The sequence below is a fragment of the Triturus cristatus genome, chromosome 4_1 (assembly GCF_964204655.1).
Source record: "Triturus cristatus chromosome 4_1, aTriCri1.1, whole genome shotgun sequence".
In the NCBI taxonomy this organism is placed as follows: Eukaryota; Metazoa; Chordata; class Amphibia; order Caudata; family Salamandridae; genus Triturus; species Triturus cristatus.
The window spans coordinates 208,767,673-208,793,453 of NC_140585.1; positions in this window are offsets into that span (position 1 = coordinate 208,767,673).

Sequence of the window (25,781 nt, forward strand, 5' to 3'; positions counted from 1 at the left end):
ACAGGCTGATATAAGAAAGTGCAGTATTATTTGGGCTGGATACGGTAGTCCTCCCCAAGTAATAATTTCACTCTTCTTTTTAATCCAAAAATGGTTTCAATAAGTTAAACATGAGCTCAATCCCAGGTAGCTATGGCACGGAGCAAGCATAATTAACTTAAGAAAATGAGTTAAGCATCTCGAAGTATCAAATTAGTTAGAAAGTTGAAAAGGTCTCTGGTTAGACAGATACTTTTGACACCTTCACTCAAGGATGATTTCCATGTCAGACTTAGTTACTTTATGCTAGCATGGGCTCCTCTAATAGGGGAAGGCGTCAAGCTGCAGCCAAACAGGGCTTGACAAGGCCGGATACCTTTTCCATGATTTCCAGCTGAAACAGATTTGCTTCTGTGAAAAAGCTCTGTGCAGGACCAATCTGAATCTTAGGCCCAGGGGCAACTCAACTTCCTTGGATTGACTTGTCAGGTTGGTCCAAAATGTTCCTAAGTCCCATGTTTTTCAGGCTACACAGTCAAGGGGCACATATCACAGGAACTCTACTCCGGTGGACAATACTCACTCCAGCAGAAGCCAAAAGGGAGCAAGGTAGGTCCAGTTGGAACTGGTCAGCTGGGCTCTTCAGGAAATAGGGCTTCTTGTGGAACTAATTTGTATGAGGTCAGCCAACCGATATTTAAAGTCCATTTTTTGACCTGGGTACAAATGGAGCAATTTGAGCCCTTCAGATCTCCTCACAGGACTCTACAGCAGGTGCAGTACTTATTTTATCTTCCATAGGTCTAGTAGTGTTCTGAAGGAGGTACCCAAGGGTGCCATATGTATACCTGGCCCTAGCTTAGTTTGTGGGTGACATAAACTCCTGCAACATCCATGACCAATAAGGAAAGAAATCCCAGGGGTCAACTTCTCACATTTGCAGCAGTTCCTGCTTGCCTTACCGAAACAATCCCACAGTGCATCTCTTTACCTAATTTCACATGGCAGAACCATTCTCCCTCAGTGCAGACCCTGTGTGCCTATTCAAGAGGTGTGTTCTTGGAAGTGCCTGCTTGACTGGGGCAACCAAAAAGAAGCCTGTCTAGATGTCGGCTAACATGTCTGTGACAAGTTGGCCTCTTGTAAGTTGCTCAAGTTCCTTGGCACAGCCCAGATGACCATTCTGCCAGAGACAAAGAGACACCTCCCCACACCCAAGAGGTGATGTCATTTTATTATTTTACAGGCTGAAGAAGAGTGAAGCACAAGTGAAGTACTGCTGCAGCATTTTTTTACTCAAAAAAAGGAGAGGTCAGTCCATGGAGGACAGTCATCGTGCCTTCCCCAGACGATAATTGAACAACAATAAAGGAGAGCGCCCACCTAATATACCATGCTCCTCGCTCACATCATCAAGTTCTTAGTGCAAATGCTTGTCGTTTTACAGGACCCTAATACACACAAAATGTGTGTGCCAATCTTCATCATCTGGTCCGCATCCAATGGTCTAATACACCTGATGGGCTCAACCCTAACTCATCACAATCAGGATGGAGAGCTCTTGCTGTTTTTATGTTGGTATCCTATAGTACATTTGAAATAGTCTCAAAGGCCTCTTACACTCCTTTACTTTCAAAGCTCTTTGGACTATATTAAAAGCAAAAAAGACATGGTTGGAGAGAATTACTTCCCCTGCTTCTATAGAAGCAGACATGTTTCAGCCAGTTTTTTCAAATGCTCATTGAATTAATCCAGCTTTCTTTAGAACCAGATGGATCCCTAAACCAATTCTGTCTAAACTTGTTTATGAAGTCCTCATTCAGTATTGCACAAGACACTCATGCTCACAAATTCACAATCCAACTCCCTTGGTTTTTGCTCCTTGCTGGTGGCATAGAAAATACCCGGAATCCCTATCTGATAAGCAGAAGAAACATTACAGATATTTCATTAGTCATTGGTGATCTGTTTTGAGTACACCCAACTGCGCTACACTGCACACAATATATACTGCGCTTCAAGAACATCTTGTATGTCATAGTCATGCCAGATTATTATATCTTCACCATCACGTGTGTATCTGGCTCCAGTGCAGTCTGCCTGATATTGCACCTCGGTCTGGTGTACCATGACCATTGCCTATTATTAGCTCTTTACTTTTTCTTTGTGCTTTTTCCACCTAAATCTTTCAAAAAATCATATCTTGAGTTCCCCTCATTGGATTTTAGTCATTTTAGTGTCATTTTGGTTATTACATTTCTATCACATTAGTATATATTGGGATTAATATTGTGTTGTGTTTTCAACTTTTTATCTGTTTTGATACTTCTAAATACTCTACACATTTTTGTAAAATTAAGCCTGTCTGCTTCAAGTGACAAAATATCTAGAATGGGAGGGAGTAATAACCAAGGAAGCACCATTGTGCGACAGCAACACACTATAACAGTAGGGCATATAACACTGGTTCCTCAGGTGGGACCCCATAGGGAAAAAGGGAGATATATGTGGAAATGGGGCTTTCATTCCTACAGGACACACTCAAAAAGAGGAGAAGTGAGGGAATGCCTGAGGCTAGCGGTCATATGCTGAAAAACGAATCTTACTTTATATGTGGGAGAAAGGGAGCTAGCTGAAAAACATTAAGGTATTTGTTGTCCTAGGATCAACAGTTGCAAAAAGGAGCGCTTCCTGGAGATGGGAGCGAGTGACTTGCAGAACATATGTTAGTAGGCAGAGGCTATGGACTGGTTCATGCTCACAAGGAAACAGGTCTGTGAAAGTTGAGGATGCCCATTGAAAAAGAAAAACATTTGGAAACCGTATAGTGAAATTTATCTGAGCATGTAGGGCATGAGATGTGGTTTTTGAATCCAGGTCAAGAAGGGACATGATACTCAAAGTAGGTTGAATGTGGTCATTCTCCCTCAACTAATGAATAGCTGCCAAAGACTTAATGTGTGTTAATGCAGGTGATGTGTTGCTCCTTCCATGAAAAAAACAACAATAAAATGTTTGCTTAAAAAAAGGCTGTCATCTCTGTGCCATAGCTACTTGGCAAAGAGCTTAGGCTTAAATTACCGAAACCTATGACTGGACCTAAGAGTATAGAGAATGCATTACTTGAGGTGGATTCCCATCCACCCCAAGTAATAAACCTCTTTCGCTCAACATTAGAAATTATTTTAAAGAAAAAACATGCATGTCTCCAAACTGAGTAATAATTTTAGCTCATGTCTTGATACCCCTTCTCTCAAATTGCTCTAAAACAGCAAAACAAAGCAACCAGCAAATCACAAAAACAATGAATTAATATCTTTGTACTTCTACCAATACACCTATGGAAAATATGACAGATAGTCATTCCCTGAAGAACCAGCAACAAAACAGCTCTAATTGGTCTTTCAGGGCATGTCTGTGATCCCACAAGATTAAAACCTTAATGGTTACTTCCCAAGTGACCAAAGAATTAGATTTAAATTTGCCAGCTTGGTGCAAGCTTCTTGTGTCGACTATTGGTTTAGATCCGTCTCTGGTTTAGCTCAATTCCCACTTCCAATTTTCCTCAAGGAGATCTTTGAAGTCCTTTCCAGAGTGGATTCGAGAAATAACGAAAGGTGTCATGTTTATCACGGTAGGCCCTACAAATAGTTGTTGCTTGTGTGTCCTCATGTTTGCTGACACCCCATGCTCAGCATATGGAAATCCATATAATCCCTATTTGAATAAGAAGGGGGTAACATGTGCCAGACTCTAATCCCAGCACCATTCTCTTTGTAAATGTGCTCATGCCCCGGCTGGAAGCGGCACTAAAGGCTTCATGGTGTTCATCCAGGAATGCTGTCTTCAGGCTTCCCTTGTAAATGAGGTCCAATGGCAAAGGGTGTAGGGCAGATGGAACCCCTCCCACCCCACTCTTTGGACTTATGATTTTGTATAATTGGAAATGCTTGCTGGCATTACGTACCTTTGTGTGTGGTATCAATGGTCAGGAGCTTTTAGAAGGACTGATTGCTTGAGAATGTCAGAACTTCAAACTATAAGCTGGAGACCCACTCCAGCTTATGACACATTTTCCTTAGCAGCAGACCTGTCTGGATCCCACTGCCGGTGCTTGCAGAATGTGAGGCAGCGCGCTATCTCCTCGTGACTCATCAAGGCAGTGTTATGCTGACATGCACTGGTGCTGCTGTTGGTCTTGCTTCCAAAACAGGGGCCACATTGCCCAAGGATTCCAGGGATGCAGCCAGAGTGCTTAGAAGACATCTTTAGCACTCATCAAAAATCAAATGATGGCTGCCTTAATAATCTATTGTTACAAAATGCATGTGAGTGGAGTGGGGAGTGTCCCTCAAATAACAATTTCTCCCTGCACCACTTTGTATGTCTTTATCCTGCTCATTAGCAAGAGCAAGAAGGACCTACATGGTCCAGTCTGCATCCTTTATGATATAAGTGAAGCAGAGGTGGCAGGCTGACCTCTCCATCACTAGAACTGCCCTCCACCAGGGGAGTGAGACATTAACTTTGAACCATTATGTACCCCAAGGAGAATTAAAAGCAACAGGCAACCTATTTATAACCCTTGTAATAGGCCATGATGCTTACGTTTGTGGGTATAATTGTACAAGTATGCAATAGAATATCTCTGTACTATCCACAGCATTCTACCATGTTAACGTCACCCAGACATGGTCTTGATCCAAAGATAGCCAAGACTACTTAATGTGTGCTAAAGGGGATGAACAGGTAGCACTGTGTTGTGTACCTACCCAATAAAAGTTAAATAGTGAAACCTGCATAAACGGAGTGCATCTTGGAAGCCAGTTGCAATAATGATAGCTTGTTTTTCATAATCGCGTTTCTACCTCTTCTAAGCACTGCAATTATCTCTCTACTTCTGACCAATAGGTGTGAGGCTCACATCTGTTGAACGAGTTCACCTCCTTCCATGCACTCAATGTTTGAAGTCAGGGCCACTGAAAAATTAGAATTAGCCGTCATGGATTTTTACGTTTGATTGTTTTTAGCCACTCTTGACATGTAATACATTTTGTGTTGCATACTTAAAATGTCTACAATCAGTGGGCTATTGTGCCTGACAGCTTCATAAAGTAAATTAACTGGTAAACTTTCAACTGTTGATTACAGAATATATGAATTTATAGGACTGGCAATTATGTTTACATAGTGCAAACCACCCTGTGATGTTGAAGGACTGGGCAGAATGAAACAAAAACATAAAATACTTAATTACAACAGGGGCAAACACATAATTCATGTTTACATGACAGACACAGTTCTCATTTCATCAATAATTTCAAGAGATCACGGCAAGCCTCTCTGTTTATAGTGTGATATTTTGATTAATTTAAAACGAACCAGCGAAACATGTATCTATTACATGGGCAGGCTTCTCCGTCAGAACAGAAGAGCGTTGCCCAGTGGTGGCCGGCATGGATCAGGGGTGGGGCTAGGAGGGAGGAAAGGTGAGGGTATAAAAAATAAAGAAAAAATCGTAATTTATCGCTCCATCCTTCCTCCATCTCTCATCCGCGTCCCACCATAACAGGAAGCACACAGTCTCCCTAAGCCAATCACAATACTGCAATGCAGTGTTTTGATTGGTCTGAGCACTGTGGTTCAGGTCCCAGCCAGGGAATGGAAGCCTGGGCATGTTCTCCACACAGGCTGTAATGCAGCCTGGGTGGAGAGCATGCAAAGTGCGCATGACTGTTTGGTCGGCCCCAGACCTTTTCAAAAAGGTTATACTATCCACCATTGGCAAAAACATGTAAATAACCCTCTCCACTCTACTTCATCAGAGGTCCAGTACCCTAGAAATAAATCAATACGTTTTTTTTCCGGTCTACATTATTGTAGCTCATGCTGGTAACATCTGTTGAGGAGGTATCTGATGATGAAGCATGTTACCGTTTAGTGGTGCAGAATTACCATCCTTAAGAGAAATAATCTCTCCTAATTAACAAACCCAAATTACTGCATCTCTCTTGTTTTGCTAGCTGGGTTGGTTTGAGTATGCATTGTTGGGATGTACCATTTTGGCTTTGCATTGTCCCCTCTCTGACAATTTTATATTAATTATTTTTAAGTACGAGCTGTTGGCTGTTCCAGAACAGCAAAATATGAAAAAATCGCAGGGAGTTTTTTAGAAGAAAGGTGGAAACCCTGTGAGTGCCATAATTTATTTCCAGTGGATGCATTGGGTTCACCGCTCTTCCCATGAAGTATTTTGTGTGTTGAGTATGTGTCAAGTTGAACTGATAGTTTGTTCTTTTTAGTCTAAATTTAACATGTTCTGGGAAGTTCTTTGTATTTCAGCAGTGAGAGCTAAGTGCTTTTTTGTTTTCCCACTTCTTTGACATATCTCAAACATGCACACACCCAAGTAATTATTTGCAAGGATGCTTTTGCCTTCTACGTAGGACAGAGTATTTCAGAAGGAAGATTTTAGACAGTTAACATAGAGGTTGTCTAAGTGGAAGGCTGCTGCCCAGGTTTTCTCTCAAATATGGGAGGACATCTCTGAGGCAAGATGTGTTACTGAGACACTATCAGCGGGAGAGCATAATGGAGCAGAATCAGGAAGAAATGTATCAGTCGGCAGAGTTCTATCTGATAATGACTTATCTTCCAATGATTTTGTGGAACATGGTCATGACAGTCATGATGTTCCTTCAGAAGCACAATTTGTGTAGCAGAGAGACAGTAGCAGGGTAGCCCAATCTGGAGTGTAGGCAATTATGATGCCAAGCACAGACAAAATGCTCTCTTGGCAGCCCTCAAATTTAGTTCATCCCTGATTTCCACAATTCACTGCACACACTGGATGTAAAGTCCATACTGTAAATGTAATGCCTATTGACTACGTCCATCTTTCTGAATTTTGAGTTCCTTGATGTAAATGTGCACCAAATAAATGTGCATACCAAAGAGTTTCTTAAGCCATTTGAGGACCTCCATCAAGGGCACACTGTTGGATTCCCACTTCACTTGGAGAGTTGAAGAAATTTCTACGCCTAATGCTCAACATAGCCGTAGTGTACAAATAAACAATGCAGTCCCATCAGTCGACTTGCATTGTAGAGGCAACAGACAGCTTCACCCCTGTCATGGGAGGAGATAGGTGTTACGGGAGATGGGGTATGGCACCTTCAAAATACAGTCACCACAAAGGACTGGCGTGTACTGGGAATATTGGTTTGTTGTAATAGGGTTTTATTTTGTCTTTCCTATTCTTTTTTTCCCCTTTTCTCATATCAATCTTGCGATAGCAATGCATTATTCAAGTTCACACCACACTGGCATTGCAGACATGGTGGAAGCTACAGAAACCTTGTCGTCAATTTGGTTCACCGTGTTACATATATACTAGAAAGTGTGTGAAGCTTTTCATGTTTCCCATTAATTAGAAGCTTAGATGGAGAGTGTCTCTGGTGCACCAGAGACTGTAGAATTTTACTTGGTATAAATACTGCTTTAAAGCTGTAATGCCTATATAACGCAAAGCAATGACTGTCAGCTAAAACATACCATATATGTTGAATTGTATAACCTATGGAAATTGTATCTATACATAACCAAAATGCAAATAAAGAAATAAAAATAAATAAAAAATGGAAGGAGATAGGTGTTTGGGCCCTTATTTACAGGATTTTGGTATGGGGCAGCACAGCAAGTCACTTTGCTGCACTGCCCTACACCAAAGTGAAAGGGCAGGAATGCACCGTATTTATGCAATACAGTGCATTCCTGTCCTTTCTCCCTGCTCTGGAGCCGTTTCAGCAGCCTAGCGCCAATGTACACACCCATGCACAATGGTGCAAGGATGCCTCCATTGCAGGCAGGGCAGTTTTTCTTGCATGAAAGGGCAAATTCCTGTACAGAAAAAATCCTCAAATGTATTATCCTCTTTCTATGTGTGCTGCAGAATGCAGCACATATAGAAAGTGGAAAAAACTAGGCGAAATCAAGATATTTCTCCTTGTTAAAACTCACCTAGGGAGGCAGAAGGATTTGGTGCTTCCCCAGGTTTACATGATTTTGTAAATCTGGGGCAGCGTCAAAATCCATTGGTGTTGCATGGAAACCCTACTGCAATACCCATGGAACGCATCCCGAGCAAGGCAATGCAGTGATATGCACTGCGTCAACTTACTCAAGATTTGTGATGCAACACTTAGCCATGCAGGGTGGCTTTGTGTGGTCTCATAAATATGCTTCAGGGCCCTGCGTCATGCATTTACCACTTTATGTAGCATATGCACTATTTCTGCAGCATTGCCCAGGAACATAATGACCATGACATGTTGTTTAATGTTGTGTCATGTTGTGGAACATTTGTCTGGCATACTCCTGAAAAGAATATAGTAGTTGATGAGTGCTTGATTCTGTTAAAAAGGATGAATGCTGTTCAGGCAGTACATATCAGGCAAAAGAGAACATTATGGCATCAAGATGTACATGATGTACGAAAGCTCTTCTGGTTGTATATACAGTGTGATTGCATCTACAAGGAACGATTCCTCTGTAAATCCGCAGGTTGCCTTTCCACATTAGGGATCATTTCAAAAATTGCATGACAGCCTTTCCAATCCCTCCTTCATAAAGGTAATAACTTTATGTGGAAAACTTGAACACAGGTGTCGAGCTGTTAACTGAGTGGAACAAATCTGGCACTGTGGCTTGTAAGATGTTGCTACCAAGAAGTCCCACAGGAGCTTGATTGTAAGAAGCTTCAAAAACCTGAAGGCACAGTATTGTATTCAAGCTTCTCAAAGTCAAATTTTCAGATAGACAGGATGTATTTGTGCTTATTGCAACCCATGATGAAAGCACATCTCCTGTAACACTTTGGTATCATTTGGTAGAAGTAACCAACTGTGTTCTTATTTATAACAATTACAATAGCAGAGTGGATGAGAAGGACCGTACTTCAGCTATATAATGTGAGTTGTAAAACTGACACATGGTATAACAAGTTTTTTACCCACCTGATACAATTGGCAAAATGCAATGTATATATGTTGTTTACTGTCAGACCACTGTCTTTCCTTGACTTTCACCTGACAGTCATTTTAAGTTTTACTGCTGCAGAAGCAGTAACCTCTACTTCTGCTTTGAAACCATGTTCCTGCATCAGATACAGACTCAACCATGTTGTTAATGCTGTGTTTGCTCTAAGCAAGGACAGAAGTATTAGAGTTCCTATAACTATTCCCTGTGCCTGTTTCTGCAAGGCCTAAGATTTCCAACTTTCCTCACCTTCAACTAGGGGACGGTGAAACTTTTGGAGTTCCTTGGAGTTACATAAAAACTCTGGGAGAATCCACGAAATTCCGTAAGCAGGCAGAATTAGGCACATCTTGCTGCTCATGCTGATATTTAGCGCCAGGAGCACGGGCGTTTCTTAAAAATCAGTGCAAACTGCATGATGATGCAAACCAGAGGGTGCTTCTTCTCAAGTTGATTTTGCTGCCACATGAGTAGATTTGCTACTTTCTGACCACAAACGATTACAACCGCCCGAGTTGTGGACGTTTCATTGGGTGCCCTTTTAGTGACCAAAAATTGCGATAGGGGATGCCAAATCTTACTTGCACGCACCAATTTACCATTGGTGAGCTCCTCACAAGATAAAACTCAGCCACGCGTCACTTGGCTGAATAGGGCCATAACTTCGCTTGACAATCATAATGCAGAGTGGTCAAAACTCTGTGAACTCCACCGATGGAGCGGAAATTATTGTCTAACCCTACTTTCAACCATCCAAAAATAAAGTTTTGGGAAATTTGATGAAGTGGAGCTGTCATACTGATACAGATGTACCTCTCAATGGCTACGCATGGGCATACACCTTGTATTGGCCACTACTTGACTAGGTAAGCATTCTTTCAAATTCTTCCCCTTCATTTGGAATGCCTGTACAATTTTATCTTGCTTATGATCTGTTTGCCACCTTCATTCATTGTCAGAACATGGCTGATGTTCTGTTTGCCATGTTACAATTCTGTTATTGTCACAGCACTGCACATTACAGTGGAATTTCTCTTTATGGACCTTAGAAAATGTGTTTATGTTAGTTTTAAGAATAGGTATGCTCACACTTTATGAAGGTGGAGTATTACGTGGTGATGCTGGTTATGCTGCATCATGCGATACTGTCACAAACCCCAAAGATGGTCCTTGAATTCACACTAATAAATTCTTAGCTCAATCCTGGTAGTTTTGCAAAGAGTAGTTAGGCTTTCCTAAAGGAACACGTTTTAAGCATGTCAGAGTAGCAACCAGGATGATGAGCAATTGACACGACTCAACAGAAATCCAAGACATTTTATGAAAATAGAGTGTATTTTTAGCGTAATTTAGTCACCAAAATTAATAGAATAGCATACATATAACCGGAGTTATATATTTTAAAATCGAATAAAATCAGTTGAAAATACTACAGCGAAAATTTTAAATTGTGGTCAATAGGAAAAACCATTAGTGACAATTGGTCACTTGCAGGTTGAGTTTCTAAGTACCCTTGCAGGGTAAAGATTATGCAGATCTCAAGACAAGGCCATAACAGTCAGTTCAATTTATCCAGGCCCGTGGACCCGGCTGGATGGGCGTGGCAGAGTTATCCGGCCTCTCTCTGGTGCTGAACAGGAGCCGCAGAGAGCTACTTTTCCACTTACACAGTGCTATGGGACAAGAAGATGCAAAAATAGAACAATGGGGTGGTTGCTGATGTCAGTCGAAGGTCCGATGGAGTTCCCTCAAGGTTCAGTGTTGAGTGAAGGGGTTTGTGACCAACGAGCCTTGGCATCGTTAACCTTTAGGAAAAAGTACTTCAACGTCCGGTGGCCCTGAGAATCAAAGAAGCTGCCTGTGACTTTGTGAAAAGCGTTACAACAAACAAATGATGGACGGAATGCTGCCAATGCAGACATTCTCCCCCAGTCAAGAGATCTGGGTTAAATCCATCGTTCTTTTGCCCACTACGCCACCCCAGTTTAGACATGGCCATATGCAAATCAGTCTTGACCCTGTGCCTCATGGGAACAGACCAGCCCGAACTGCCAAGCCATGTCTTCCCTGGACCGGAAACAAGCTTCCTAGGACCGGTTTCTGGCATTTCAGCCGTCTTCAGCCAGGCTTGCTTGAATCCAGTGGCAAAGTGAGCAAGGGACTCACGTCTGAGCATACCCTGCCAACTTATGGCGAACAAAGCAAAACCAAAGGAAAGGAAGTGGAGAAGTGTGGCTCACTGGTTAGAGTAGGCAGACCTGGAAGCAGAGGTCAGCCCGAGACCAGGGTTCAATTCCCGGCTCGGCTGGGTCTTGAGTCCATAAATTGTCCATGGACTCGATAATTCTCGCTCCAGTGCATACTCGATTCATGGGTTCACACTCTGCGACTCTGGGCAATAGCTTGCTTAATCTCCACAATGGCCCCTCGCGGCGGGATGCCTGGCTTTCACCTTGTGGATGCCCTGCTGGGTTATCTCACTGGGGAATACCAGGACGGGTTCCCTAAGCAAGCGCTTAGAGACCGGTTGGTGATTTGCGCTATATAAATATCTGTACATTTACATTTACATGGCCATATGCAAATCAGTCTTGACCCTGTGCCTCATGGGAACAGTCCAGCCCGAACTGCCAAGCCATGTCTTCCCTGGACCGGAATCAAGCATCCTAGGACCGGTTTCTGGCTATCAGCCGTCATCAGCCAGGATAGCTTGACTCCAGTAGCGTAGTGAGCATGGGTCCCACGTCTGGGAATACCCATCCCACTTAGGGCGAAAAGCGTTACAACAAACAAATGATGGACGGAATGCTGACAATGCAGACATTCTCCCCCAGTCAAGAGATCTGGGTTAAATCCATCGTTCTTTTGCCCACTACGCCACCCCAGTTTAGACATGGCCATATGCAAATCAGTCTTGACCCTGTGCCTCATGGGAACAGTCCAGCCCGAACTGCCAAGCCATGTCTTCCCTGGACCGGAATCAAGCATCCTAGGACTGGTTCTGGCTATCAGCCGTCATCAGCCAGGATAGCTTGACTCCAGTAGCGTAGTGAGCATGGGTCCCACGTCTGGGAATACCCATCCCACTTAGGGCGAAAAGCATTACAACAAACAAATGATGGACGGAATGCTGACAATGCAGACATTCTCCCCCAGTCAAGAGATCTTGGTTAAATCCATCATTCTTTTGCCCACTACGCCACCCCAGTTTAGACATGGCCATATGCAAATCAGTCTTGACCCTGTGCCTCATGGGAACAGTCCAGCCCGAACTGCCAAGCCATGTCTTCTCTGGACCGGAATAGCATCCTAGGACCGGTTTCTGGCTATCAGCCGTCATCAGCCAGGAAAGCTTGACTCCAGTAGCGTAGTGAGCATGGGTCCCACATCTGGGAATACCCATCCCACTTAGGGCGAAAAGCGTTACAACAAACAAATGATGGACGGAATGCTGACAATGCAGACATTCTCCCCCAGTCAAGAGATCTGGGTTAAATCCATCGTTCTTTTGCCCACTACGCCACCCCAGTTTAGACATGGCCATATGCAAATCAGTCTTGACCCTGTGCCTCATGGGAACAGTCCAGCCCGAACTGCCAAGCCATGTCTTCCCTGGACCGGAATCAAGCATCCTAGGACCGGTTTCTGGCTATCAGCCGTCATCAGCCAGGATAGCTTGACTCCAGTAGCGTAATGAGCATGGGTCCCACGTCTGGGAATTCCCATCCCACTTAGGGCGAAAAGCGTTACAACAAACAAATGATGGACGGAATGCTGACAATGCAGACATTCTCCCCCAGTCAAGAGATCTGGGTTAAATCCATCGTTCTTTTGCCCACTACGCCACCCCAGTTTAGACATGGCCATATGCAAATCAGTCTTGACCCTGTGCCTTATGGGAACAGTCCAGCCCGAACTGCCAAGCCATGTCTTCCCTGGACCGGAATCAAGCATCCTAGGACCGGTTTCTGGCTATCAGCCGTCATCAGCCAGGATAGCTTGACTCCAGTAGCGTAGTGAGCATGGGTCCCACGTCTGGGAATACCCATCCCACTTAGGGCGAAAAGCGTTACAACAAACAAATGATGGACGGAATGCTAACAATGCAGACATTCTCCCCCAGTCAAGAGATCTGGGTTAAATCCATCGTTCTTTTGCCCACTACGCCACCCCAGTTTAGATATGGCCATATGCAAATCAGTTTTGACCCTGTGCCTCTTGGGAACAGTCCAGCCCGAACTGCCAAGCCATGTCTTCCCTGGACCGGAATCAAGCATCCTAGGACCGGTTTCTGGCTATCAGCCGTCATCAGCCAGGATAGCTTGACTCCAGTAGCGTAGTGAGCATGGGTCCCATGTCTGGGAATACCCATCCCACTTAGGGCGAAAAGCGTTACAACAATCAAATGATGGACGGAATGCTGACAATGCAGACATCATCCCCCAGTCAAGAGATCTGGGTTAAATCCATTGTTCTTTTGCCCACTACGCCACCCCAGTTTAGACATGGCCATATGCAAATCAGTCTTGACCCTATGCCTCATGGGAACAGTCCAGCCCAAACTGCCAAGCCATGTCTTCCCTGGACCGGAATCAACCATCCTAGGACCGGTTTCTGGCTATCAGCCGTCATCAGCCAGTATAGCTTGACTCCAGTAGCGTAGTGAGCATGGGTCCCACGTCTGGGAATACCCATCCCACTTAGGCCGAAAAGCGTTACAACAAACAAACGATGGACGGAATGCTGACAATGCAGACATTCTCCCCCAGTCAAGAGATCTGGGTTAAATCCATCGTTCTTTTGCCCACTACGCCACCCCAGTTTAGACATGGCCATATGCAAATCAGTCTTGACCCTGTGCCTCATGGGAACAGTCCAGCCCGAACTGCCAAGCCATGTCTTCCCTGGACCGGAATCAAGCATCCTAGGACCGGTTTCTGGCTATCAGCCGTCATCAGCCAAGATAGCTTGACTCCAGTAGCGTAGTGAGCATGTGTCTCACGTCTGGGAATACCCATCCCACTTAGGGCGAAAAGCGTTACAACAAACAAATGATGGACGGAATGCTGACAATGCAGACATTCTCCCCCAGTCAAGAGATCTGGGTTAAATCCATCGTTCTTTTGCCCACTACGCCACCCCAGTTTAGACATGGCCATATGCAAATCAGTCTTGACCCTGTGCCTCATGGGAACAGTCCAGCCCGAACTGCCAAGCCATGTCTTCCCTGGACCGGAACCAAGCATCCTAGGACCGGTTTCTGGCTATCAGCCGTCATCAGCCAGGATAGCTTGACTCCAGTAGCGTAGTGAGCATGGGTCCCACGTCTGGGAATACCCATCCCACTTAGGGCGAAAAGCATTACAACAAACAAATGATGGACGGAATGCTGACAATGCAGACATTCTCCCCCAGTCGAGAGATCTGGGTTAAATCCATCGTTCTTTTGCCCACTACGCCACCCCAGTTTAGACATGGCCATATGCAAATCAGTCTTGACCCTGTGCCTCATGGGAACAGTCCAGCCCGAACTGCCAAGCCATGTCTTCCCTGGACCGGAATCAAGCATCCTAGGACCGGTTTCTGGCTATCAGCCGTCATCAGCCAGGATAGCTTGATTCCAGTAGCGTAGTGAGCATGGGTCCCACGTCTGGGAATACCCATCCCACTTAGGGCGAAAAGCATTACAACAAACAAATGATGGACGGAATGCTGACAATGCAGACATTCTCCCCCAGTCAAGAGATCTTGGTTAAATCCATCAATCTTTTGCCCACTACGCCACCCCAGTTTAGACATGGCCATATGCAAATCAGTCTTGACCCTGTGCCTCATGGGAACAGTCCAGCCCGAACTGCCAAGCCATGTCTTCCCTGGACCGGAATAGCATCCTAGGACCGGTTTCTGGCTATCAGCCGTCATCAGCCAGGAAAGCTTGACTCCAGTAGCGTAGTGAACATGGGTCCCACATCTGGGAATACCCATCCCACTTAGGGCGAAAAGCGTGACAACAAACAAATGATGGACGGAATGCTGACAATGCAGACATTCTCCCCCAGTCAAGAGATCTGGGTTAAATCCATCGTTCTTTTGCCCACTACGCCACCCCAGTTTAGACATGGCCATATGCAAATCAGTCTTGACCCTGTGCCTCATGGGAACAGTCCAGCCCGAACTTCCAAGCCATGTCTTCCCTGGACCGGAATCAAGCATCCTAGGACCGGTTTCTGGCTATCAGCCGTCATCAGCCAGGATAGCTTGACTCCAGTAGCGTAATGAGCATGGGTCCCACGTCTGGGAATTCCCATCCCACTTAGGGCGAAAAGCGTTACAACAAACAAATGATGGACGGAATGCTGACAATGCAGACATTCTCCCCCAGTCAAGAGATCTGGGTTAAATCCATCGTTCTTTTGCCCACTACGCCACCCCAGTTTAGACATGGCCATATGCAAATCAGTCTTGACCCTGTGCCTCATGGGAACAGTCCAGCCCGAACTGCCAAGCCATGTCTTCCCTGGACCGGAATCAAGCATCCTAGGACTGGTTTCTGGCTATCAGCCGTCATCAGCCAGGATAGCTTGACTCCAGTAGCGTAGTGAGCATGGGTCCCACGTCTGGGAATACCCATCCCACTTAGGGCGAAAAGCATTACAACAAACAAATGATGGACGGAATGCTAACAATGCAGACATTCTCCCCCAGTCAAGAGATCTTGGTTAAATCCATCATTCTTTTGCCCACTACGCCACCCCAGTTTAGACATGGCCATATGCAAATCAGTCTTGACCCTGTGCCTCATGGGAACAGTCCACCCCGAACTGCCAAGCCATGTCTTCCCTGGACCGGAATAGCATCCTAGGACCGGTTTCTGGCTATCAGCCGTCATCAGCCAGGAAAGCTTGACTCCAGTAGCGTAGTGAGCATGGGTCCCACATCTGGGAATACCCATCCCACTTAGGGCGAAAAGCGTTACAACAAACAAATGATGGACGGAATGCTGACAATGCAGACATTCTCCCCCAGTCAAGAGATCTGGCTTAAATCCATCATTCTTTTGCCCACTACGCCACCCCAGTTTAGACATGGCCATATGCAAATCAGTCTTGACCCTGTGCCTCATGGGAACAGTCCAGCCCGAACTGCCAAGCCATGTCTTCCCTGGACCGGAATCAAGCATCCTAGGACCGGTTTCTGGCTATCAGCCGTCATCAGCCAGGATAGCTTGACTCCAGTAGCGTAATGAGCATGGGTCCCACGTCTGGGAATTCCCATCCCACTTAGGGCGAAAAGCGTTACAACAAACAAATGATGGACGGAATGCTGACAATGCAGACATTCTCCCCCAGTCAAGAGATCTGGGTTAAATCCATCGTTCTTTTGCCCACTACGCCACCCCAGTTTAGACATGGCCATATGCAAATCAGTCTTGACCCTGTGCCTCATGGGAACAGTCCAGCCCGAACTGCCAAGCCATGTCTTCCCTGGACCGGAATCAAGCATCCTAGGACCGGTTTCTGGCTATCAGCCGTCATCAGCCAGGATAGCTTGACTCCAGTAGCGTAGTGAGCATGGGTCCCACGTCTGGGAATACCCATCCCACTTAGGGCGAAAAGCGTTACAACAAACAAATGATGGACGGAATGCTGACAATGCAGACATTCTCCCCCAGTCAAGAGATCTGGGTTAAATCCATCGTTCTTTTGCCCACTACGCCACCCCAGTTTAGATATGGCCATATGCAAATCAGTTTTGACCCTGTGCCTCTTGGGAACAGTCCAGCCCGAACTGCCAAGCCATGTCTTCCCTGGACCGGAATCAAGCATCCTACGACCGGTTTCTGGCTATCAGCCGTCATCAGCCAGGATAGCTTGACTCCAGTAGCGTAGTGAGCATGGGTCCCACGTCTGGGAATACCCATCCCACTTAGGGCAAAAAGCGTTACAACAAACAAATGATGGACGGAATGCTGACAATGCACACATTCTCCCCCAGTCAAGAGATCTGGGTTAAATCCATCGTTCTTTTGCCCACTACGCCACCCCAGTTTAGACATGGCCATATGCAAATCAGTCTTGACCCTGTGCCTCATGGGAACAGTCCAGCCCGAACTGCCAAGCCATGTCTTCCCTGGACCGGAATCAAGCATCCTAGGACCAGTTTCTGGCTATCAGCCGTCATCAGCCAGGATAGCGTGACTCCAGTAGTGTAGTGAGCATGGGTCCCACGTCTGGGAATACCCATCCCACTTAGGGCGAAAAGCGTTACAACAAACAAATGATGGACGGAATGCTGACAATGCAGACATTCTCCCCCAGTCAAGAGATCTGGGTTAAATCCATCGTTCTTTTGCCCACTACGCCACCCCAGTTTAGATATGGCCATATGCAAATCAGTTTTGACCCTGTGCCTCTTGGGAACAGTCCAGCCCGAACTGCCAAGCCATGTCTTCCCTGGACCGGAATCAAGCATCCTACGACCGGTTTCTGGCTATCAGCCGTCATCAGCCAGGATAGCTTGACTCCAGTAGCGTAGTGAGCATGGGTCCCACATCTGGGAATACCCATCCCACTTAGGGCGAAAAGCGTTACAACAAACAAATGATGGAAGGAATGCTGACAATGCAGACATTCTCCCCCAGTCAAGAGATCTGGGTTAAATCCATCGTTCTTTTGCCCACTACGCCACCCCAGTTTAGACATGGCCATATGCAAATCAGTCTTGACCCTATGCCTCATGGGAACAGTCCAGCCCGAACTGCCAAGCCATGTCTTCCCTGGACCGGAATCAACCATCCTAGGAGCGGTTTCTGGCTATCAGCCGTCATCAGCCAGTATAGCTTGACTCCAGTAGCGTAGTGAGCATGGGTCCCACGTCTGGGAATATCCATCCCACTTAGGGCGAAAAGCGTTACAACAAACAAATGATGGACGGAATGCTGACAATGCACACATTCTCCCCCAGTCAAGAGATCTGGGTTAAATCCATCGTTCTTTTGCCCACTACGCCACCCCAGTTTAGACATGGCCATATGCAAATCAGTCTTGACCCTGTGCCTCATGGGAACAGTCCAGCCCGAACTGCCAAGCCATGTCTTCCCTGGACCGGAATCAAGCATCCTAGGACCAGTTTCTGGCTATCAGCCGTCATCAGCCAGGATAGCTTGACTCCAGTAGCGTAATGAGCATGGGTCCCACGTCTGGGAATTCCCATCCCACTTAGGGCGAAAAGCGTTACAACAAACAAATGATGGACGGAATGCTGACAATGCAGACATTCTCCCCTAGTCAAGAGATCTGGGTTAAATCCATCGTTCTTTTGCCCACTACGCCACCCCAGTTTAGACATGGCAATATGCAAATCAGTCTTGACCCTGTGCCTCATGGGAACAGTCCAGCCCGAACTGCCAAGCCATGTCTTCCCTGGACCGGAATCAAGCATCCTAGGACCGGTTTCTGGCTATCAGCCGTCATCAGCCAGGATAGCTTGACTCCAGTAGCGTAGTGAGCATGGGTCCCACGTCTGGGAATACCCATCCCACTTAGGGCGAAAAGCGTTACAACAAACAAATGATGGACGGAATGCTGACAATGCAGACATTCTCCCCCAGTCAAGAGATCTGGGTTTAATCAATCGTTCTTTTGCCCACTACGCCACCCCAGTTTAGATATGGCCATATGCAAATCAGTTTTGACCCTGTGCCTCTTGGGAACAGTCCAGCCCGAACTTCCAAGCCATGTCTTCCCTGGACCGGAATCAAGCATCCTAGGACCGGTTTCTGGCTATCAGCCGTCATCAGCCAGGATAGCTTGACTCCAGTAGCGTAGTGAGCATGGGTCCCACGTCTGGGAATACCCATCCCACTTAGGGCGAAAAGCGTTACAACAAACAAATGATGGACGGAATGCTGACAATGCAGACATTCTCCCCCAGTCAAGAGATCTGGGTTAAATCCATCGTTCTTTTGCCCACTACACCACCCCAGTTTAGACATGGCCATATGCAAATCAGTCTTGACCCTATGCCTCATGGGAACAGTCCAGCCCGAACTGCCAAGCCATGTCTTCCCTGGACCGGAATCAACCATCCTAGGACCGGTTTCTGGCTATCAGCCGTCATCAGCCAGTATAGCTTGACTCCAGTAGCGTAGTGAGCATGGGTCCCACGTCTGGGAATACCCATCCCACTTAGGGCAAAAAGCGTTACAACAAACAAATGATGGACGGAATGCTGACAATGCACACATTCTCCCCCAGTCAAGAGATCTGGGTTAAATCCATCGTTCTTTTGCCCACTACGCCACCCCAGTTTAGACATGGCCATATGCAAATCAGTCTTGACCCTGTGCCTCATGGGAACAGTCCAGCCCGAACTGCCAAGCCATGTCTTCCCTGGACCGGAATCAAGCATCCTAGGACCAGTTTCTGGCTATCAGCCGTCATCAGCCAGGATAGCTTGACTCCAGTAGTGTAGTGAGCATGGGTCCCACGTCTGGGAATACCCATCCCACTTAGGGCGAAAAGCGTTACAACAAACAAATGATGGACGGAATGCTGACAATGCAGACATTCTCCCCCAGTCAAGAGATTTGGGTTAAATTCATCGTTCTTTTGCCCACTACGCCACCCCAGTTTAGACATGGCCATATGCAAATCAGTCTTGACCCTGTGCCTCATGGGAACAGTCCAGCCCGAACTGCCAAGCCATGTCTTCCCTGGACCGGAATCAAGCATCCTAGGACCGGTTTCTGGCTATCAGCCGTCATCAGCCAGGATAGCGTGACTCCAGTGGGCTAAAGAACGGTGATGGATCAAACCCAGATCTGTTGACTGGGTGTGAGTGTTTGATTGGTTCTGATGCTCCGTCCATCACCACCCCCTTTTGTACCGCTTTGTTCACCATAAGTTGGCAGGGTATGCTCAGACGTGAGTCCCTTGCTCACTTTGCCACTGGATTCAAGCAAGCCTGGCTGAAGACGGCTGAAATGCCAGAAACCGGTCCTAGGAAGCTTGTTTCCGGTCCAGAGAAGGCATGGCTTGGCAGTTCGGGCTGGACTGTTCCCATGAGGCACAGGGTCAGACTGATTTCCATATGGCCATGTCTGAACTGGGGTGGCAGAGTGGGCTAAAGAACGGTGATGGATCAAACCCAGATCTGTTGACTGGGTGTGAGTGTTTGATTGGTTCTGATGCTCCGTCCATCACCACCCCCTTTTGCACCGCTTTGTTCGCCATAAGTTGGCAGGGTATGCTCAGACGTGAGTCCCTTGCTCACTTTGCCACTGGATTCAAGCAAGCCTGGCTGAAGACGGCTGAAATGCCAGAAACCGGTCCTAGGAAGCTTGTTTACGGTCCAGAGAAGGCATTGCTTGGCAGTTCGGGCTGGACTGTTCCCATGAGGCACAGGGTCAGACTGATTTGCATATGGCCATGTCTGAACTGGGGTGGCAGAGTGGGCTAAAGAACGGTGATGGATCAAACCCAGATCTGTTGACTGGGTATGAGTGTTTGATTGGTTCTGATGCTCCGTCCATCACCACCCCCTTTTGTACCGCTTTGTTCGCCATAAGTTGGCAGGGTATGCTCAGACGTGAGTCCCTTGCTCACTTTGCCACTGAATTCAAGCAAGCCTGGCTGAAGACGGCTGAAATGCCAGAAACCGGTCCTAGGAAGCTTGTTTCCGGTCCAGAGAAGGCATGGCTTGGCAGTTCGGGCTGGACTGTTCCCATGAGGCACAGAGTCAGACTGATTTTCATATGGCCATGTCTGAACTGGGGTGGCAGGGTGGGCTAAAGAACGGTGATGGATCAAACCCAGATCTGTTGACTGGGTGTGAGTGTTTGATTGGTTCTGATGCTCCGTCCATCACCACCCCCTTTTGTACCGCTTTGTTTGCCATAAGTTGGCAGGGTATGCTCAGACGTGAGTCCCTTGCTTACTTTGCCACTGGATTCAAGCAAGCCTGGCTGAAGACAGCTGAAATGCCAGAAACCGGTCCTAGGATGCTTGTTTCCGGTCCAGAGAAGGCATGGCTTGGCAGTTTGGGCTGGACTGTTCCCATGAGGCACAGGGTCAGACTGATTTGCATATGGCCATGTCTGAAATGGGGTGGCAGAGTGGGCTAAAGAACGGTGATGGATCAAACCCAGATCTGTTGACTGGGTGTGAGTGTTTGATTGGTTCTGATGCTCCGTCCATCACCATCCCCTTTTGTACCGCTTTGTTCGTCATAATTTGGCAGGGTATGCTCAGACGTGAGTCCCTTGCTCACTTTGCCACTGGATTCAAGCAAGCCTGGCTGAAGACAGCTGAAATGCCAGAAACCGGTCCTAGGAAGCTTGTTTCCGGTCCAGAGAAGGCATGGCTTGGCAGTTCGGGCTGGACTGTTCCCATGAGGCACAGGGTCAGACTGATTTGCATATGGCCATGTCTGAACTGGGGTGGCAGAGTGGGCTAAAGCACGGTGATGGATCAAACCCAGATCTGTTGACTGGGTGTGAGTGTTTGATTGGTTCTGATGCTCCGTCCATCACCACCCCCTTTTGTACCGCTTTGTTCGCCATAAGTTGGCAGGGTATGCTCAGACGTGAGTCCCTTGCTCACTTTGCCACTGTATTCAAACAAGCCTGGCTGAAGACGGCTGAAATGCCAGAAACCGGTCCTAGGAAGCTTGTTTCCGGTCCAGAGAAGGCATGGCTTGGCAGTTCGGGCTGGACTGTTCCCATGAGGCACAGGGTCAGACTGATTTGCATATGGCCATGTCTGAACTGGGGTGGCAGAGTGGGCTAAAGAACGATGATGGATCAAACTCAGATCTGTTGACTGGGTGTGAGTGTTTGATTGGTTCTGATGCTCCGTCCATCACTACCCCCTTTTGTACCGCTTTGTGACTTTGTGAAAGGCAGGATTACAGTTCTACAATGCACCTGACAAATGGATTTGGGTGATCCCACGGAGGGCCTCATAGACAGCAATTGTTCAGATTTAGAGCATTTTTTACCTCCTGTTGGCAGGGGACTAGTGTAACTAGTACAGGGGAGGCTGAGGTTGCTCCAGGCTGCCACAGACGTCCCTCTGTCTCGGGGAACTAAGAGATAGACTAGGATGGACCTTCAATAAGGCCATTCCAAAGGTTTTGCCACAGGTGCAGATTATCACCCTTTTGCTTTGTGCAAGTCCTGTTGTCGCAGAAACGGGTTTCTTCACTTATCCTATTTGATGCAGGTTGTTCAGAACTGAGGCTCTGGAGTTAAAGGTCCTAGATTTAGGGGCATTAGGGGTGCGGGTGCAAGTGGACAATGTGCTGCTTGCCCCAACGGCTAATCCGTCCCTGAGACGACCACATTCAGGGATGTAGGCCATCTTGTCTACCCATAACCCTCTATTCTGCTACTTTTGAAAATGGCAGAACCTTTCTTTCAATGTAAAGACCAGGATGCCCATCCTGGAGGTGTGATTAGCTTTCTAGTGGCATACACCTCCTTGACTATTTAATTTCCCGCCTGCCCAATACAAATATGTCTGGGGCAGGGGGAGGTCTAGTTCCTCCTCTGAGAGTAAGCCCTGATGCATATCAGAGGAGGTGCAGCCTTTGAAGCTCCCCGACTGGATGTCCCATTTGAGATAATCTCCTTTTATTTCTCATATTCTCTTCCTGTGCATGCTGGCATGTCAGACATTATGCCTTTTGACTTATGTTCTCCCGATGTTGTTAGGGGTTACATTGGTGTGTTTGTAGATTGCAGCCTTGAAAAAGTCGCGGGATATTGCACTTGTGCGACGAAACATGTGTCGGCTGCTACTGTCTAAAGAGATCTTTCACCCTGGAGATACACAGGAAATAAAGAACAAGAAAACTTACATATGTCCAAGATAATTTATGCTTACTTCTTCAATTTGATTTCTGATCCAAAATTTATTGTTTTGACGTGTGCTGGGGATTTGTTAAAAGTCTTGAATGTATTTGTTGGCCTTGGTCACAAAGATTTTTGAGGAGGTTGGTGGTTCTCCCCACCCTGCAAGCACCGTCACCCAGATATTACTACCCTGAATAATTAACTAGTGGTATTCTCCTTAGTGGCGCCCTAACACCTACAACGAATATACCACTGTAGCTAGTCATTTGCGATTTAGTTGGGTAGCAATAAAGATCTGTTATTCAGTGCCATGATACCCTTGGGCGATACGTGTGCTTCACAAATACAAATGAATGAATGAAAGTGGTTTATTAGTCAATTAACACTATAAATATTGAAAGAATCATAAATTCTTGTATGTTTAGCTAAAATTGTCTAAACACAAAACTTACTATACCTCAGAGCAACCGTTGCACATCTTAATTAAAAGACAATTTCATTATTTGCTTCCCTTCATCATTATACAAGTAAAAAAAAACAGTATACTAAATGTTAAGAGAGACTGGATGAGGCGAACCAATAAGAACACTTACCTACAGATCTAAAAGTAACTCCTCATAAGCCAGTTTTTTCTCTGAATAGCAAGAATATATATACCTGACTGTGGCTAGATTTAAATCTACTGTAAATTGCCAGTGTGCAAGACTATAATACAATCGAAGTGCCAATGTGTAAGACTACAGAGCAGATAAAGTGCTCATATGAAATAAATAACTGCTTGTTAAGAAAATATGTCCATCACTTGATGGGATAGGGAGCAGCTTCTATCGCTTTCCCTATCAGCTCGTCCTTACACATCAATTTACCCATTCACATTTATTTACAACACTTGGCTAGATTGATCAAGCCTCTCATCAACTTCTTAGCAGCCCAGACCAACAGAACCATGTATCCACTGATTACTTATGGAATCAAATCAAATAAAATCAAATCTTTATTGTTTTAGTTACTTAAAACCATAACAATATACTACAAATAATTCTAATACATGTAAAAGAGTTATACAAAGGAGATTTCTTATTCTTTTAAAAACATCAATTGCTTCACAATACTTTAAATGCATTGCACATTTAAACATGAAAAGTGACAATTGCAATAAAATCAAGACACAGTAATCTTTTTATATAAAACTCAGTCTCAAGGGGTCCTGCTAGGGTAGAACCTTAATTTATGGTGCTTTTTAGCATATTAGTGTACATCCGTAAGCAGTAAAAAGATGGTCATTGTAAAACATAAGTCCTCCGTTTTCCTATTCTGTTTCTCCCCTTGGATCAGTCTTGACTAATTTACCATACAGAGTTAGAAATTTTACCAGGTTACAATTCAGCTGTGGGTCATTGGATCAAGGCATTTTAATATAGCTGCTCTGCAGGTGTAAATTCCACTTTCAATAAAATGTTTTTTCAATAACCAAATGCAATGTGATTTTAAGTTAGGGCAGACACAGCTTAGATGAATTAGATCCTGCTTTGGTGCACCGTAAAGACTGCATGCTTTAGAGTCTTTATATTGCCAACTTGGTTGATCAGCATTTGATGGAATTGTACCAAGACGTAGATGTAGACGTACTAGAAGTTTGTTTTCAAATGTGGTGCGTACGTCTGGCCAAGATGCGTTGCCGGTTTCAATTTTGTGTATAATTGCAGGACCATCCATGCGTGAGATCACTTACTCAGGCTTATTTTGTCCTCCATTAGTGAGTGCTTTGTAGCCGCTTTCTTTAGCACGAGCTGAAAGGAATAAAAGGGGAGATTCAATTGCCAGAGACTTGTAGTATTAGTGATTTTTAACGATGATCGTAAGTATTTGGTGTAGACGGATTCTGGGTCTTTACACAGCGCATTGTTGATTGGATTTTGCCTGTTAGTCCAGATTTTATACCGAGTTTTTATAGTTATATATCGCCATTGCACGAGCTGCTACTGCAGCCCAAATTCTAACATCACCTGTGCCGGGGAGGAGTTGCGTGGTAGGGAGAATATTATCTTGTAAGCTTTTTTTGTAAAGCATCCAGGTTTGCTGAGTCTTTCCCGTGATGGAATCACTGCACATCCCCCCAACAGCCACCCAGGACCGGACCTGTACTTCTGTCATGTTTTTGAAAACTGTCAGGAACTGCACTGACCTAATATTCAACATTATGGGGTATATTCACAAGAACGTGTGCTAAACATCACCAAAAATGCTAACGCAACTTTACACATCGCAGCCCATCGCGGGAAAAGTTACCCTGTGTTAACGCGGAATTCACAACACGGCGGTAGCATGCGATAGTTCACTGAAAACGCGGCCAATGTTTGCAATATAACCACCCCGATGGAGATAAAAAACACAAACCACAACACTAGAAAACTTGCGATGAGCCTGTAGGAAGGTGGAATCTGACTGCATGGTTGCCCCCACTTTTTTCCTGGTGTTTGAATGGTTTTTGACTAGTCTGGCTGGGATCCTGCTATCCAGGACCCGAGCCTATCTGCTTACTCCCTTAAATGACTGGTGTGCATATTAGATGCACTAGTGATTGGGTACTGTGGTACCTTATGAGCCCCTAGTATATGGTACCTTAGGTACCAAGGGCATAGGTACTTCACAGGCCTACCAGGGGCTGAAGCATGTATTATGCCACCCCTGGGAAGCAGACTAAATCTGACACCACAGGCCTGCCACTGCAGCCTGGGTGAGGTAGTGTTAGCACTCCTCACTGAGGTATAGGTTTCTATATCACACCATACACACACATATAAACCTATCAGCCACCCATATGGCAGGCCCTGTCAATCCTGAGGGCAGGGTGCTTGGTTTACAATGTGAGGGGGTGCCTCTGCCTGAGCAGGGCCCCTCTGCAGCTGGC